Source organism: Vanessa cardui, chromosome 12 (genome assembly GCF_905220365.1).
Source record: "Vanessa cardui chromosome 12, ilVanCard2.1, whole genome shotgun sequence".
NCBI classification, from domain to species: Eukaryota; Metazoa; Arthropoda; class Insecta; order Lepidoptera; family Nymphalidae; genus Vanessa; species Vanessa cardui.
In genome coordinates, this window is record NC_061134.1 from 13,241,205 (window position 1) to 13,243,438 (window position 2,234).

Consider the following 2,234-nt stretch of genomic DNA (forward strand, 5'->3'; position numbering starts at 1 on the left):
AATCAATTTATTTTACTTCACCCGTGTAAAATTGGGTCAGGTATATAGTATAGGACTCATTACATCATAGCGCATAGATATTATTAATATCAACGGAGATTAAGCCCGCATGTGGAGATCTCTTTGACCAAAACAGATGTTATCTCAATTTATTCGTTCATGTTATATTTCGGTACTCGTGTCTTAAAATAGATAAAGATAGAAAATCGGTTTCAAAATATAAATTGTGTTCGGACCCTGATGATTATTTAAGATTAATTTATACGTACAATAGAAATGGAGTGTGTCTGTAATATTGAAATTACTGCTTTTTAATAATTGCATGTATACACGGTACAATTCTTTACTATTTTTGTCTGCCTGCTTTTCCTGAAACCGATTTTGACAGGACTTTCACTGGCTTTATAGATGATAAAAAAGCTAGCTAAGATGTATTATAAAATGGAGTTAATAACTGTTAACTTCCAAACAGGATATATTTAAATAATTGTATTAACTAACATGAATTTGTATTTTTAAATGTGGAAAAAGTAACTACTGAGTTTCTTGCCGGTTCTTCTTGGTAGAATCTACTTTCCGAACCGGTGGTTGCTTCACTTTATTGTAAAATGACGATTCATTAGTACTTGTAAAAGCCTACTTGAATAAAGTTTATTTTGATTTTGAGAAAGCTAATATAATGACGAGTGACTTATGCTAAAACAATAATATTTTTGTTTCCTTTAAAGACGCACGAAGTTGCGGGCACAGCTAGTATTATTATAAATAATTTTATTATTTATTGTGCTTTATTTCCTTACAACATTAACTGTTGAATATTATTAAGGAAGAAGTAGATTTGACTCAATTCAGATATTAATCAAGAATTCCTCTTAATAATCTTTTTGAGTTGAATCGGTGAAATCGTCATAAAATTCCAGGAATTACCTCCGTGCGGTATAATTTGACAACAATGGATATTGTATTACTGCCAAACCATTTTAAGTTAAAATATAATATTATTATATTTAATTTATCATTGACAAACAAAATCCAACTAAGTATTTTCCGTCAGTTAGTTAATCAAATATGTAAAATCATTATCATTACATAGTATATAAAGTCGCTTACCGCTGTCTGTCCCTATGTATGCTTCGATCTTTAATATTACGCAACGGAATTTGATGCTGTTTTTTTAATATATAGAGTCCTTCGAGATGAAGATATAAGATTTTACTTTATTTTTAATTAACATGGTTATTTTTATTATTTAAATCATTAATTTCGGGATATTTACCGTGTTATTTTTGTTCGGTGGAGCTCGATATGTCTTATTCTCGTTGTTGTCGTGATAACAATAACTTTAAGAAGGTGCTTCTATTTATTACATGGACAATATAGTAAAGAGAAAGTGATTTCATAAATAAACAAATTCTGCAGTGTATTTTGTATCATTAATGCACCCGTGCGAGGCCCGGGGTCACTAGTTTATATCTAAAACAAAAATTGATATCTACAAAAAATAAGCAAGTGTAATATGGAACAAAAATTTGACATAATTAATCTAATATAATATTATCTGTGGTTTGTAAGACCGTCAATATGCTTATTTTTTTTTTATTTATTCCAGTACACAATGATAGCTATAGTCACGGGATCAGAAAGATGGAACAGTTGATTGCTTTCATCGATCATTGCTTCAAGGTATCTTAGATTGGTCCAATCTAGAAAAATCACATAGAAGGCGTGGCGTTGTTTATACCGTGCCTTAGGGTTAGTTCAGACTGTCACGGGAAATACAGATACAAAATTAATTTATAGAATGCAATTAAGTGTTTTTTTATTAATAACAAGTTGTAAAAAGGTTTTATATTTAAAATTAATTTTAGTAACTTTTTGCGTGTTATATTTTTTCATTTCAATATATTATTAACTACTCTTGTTATATAATAAAAATTAATGAAATAATTGAAAATCAATTTCCTAATTTTGTCTGTCGATTAACTGAATTTGATTGCTGATTTGACTGGTTTTTCTTTTTAATATTAACATATAAAATTCCAAAGATATAAGAAAATTAATTTTGATTTCCGTCATGTATATATAGCTCAATGAAGTGGAATAATTCCAAGATCAGAGTTGATCCAGTGGGAGCAACTTGTTGCGATGGGCGTGTCCAGGCCCCGCCCACCAGGCCAGCAGCCTCGTGCCTTTGAGGTGAAGCATCGTCGTCAGTTTGCATCCAGACACCGTGC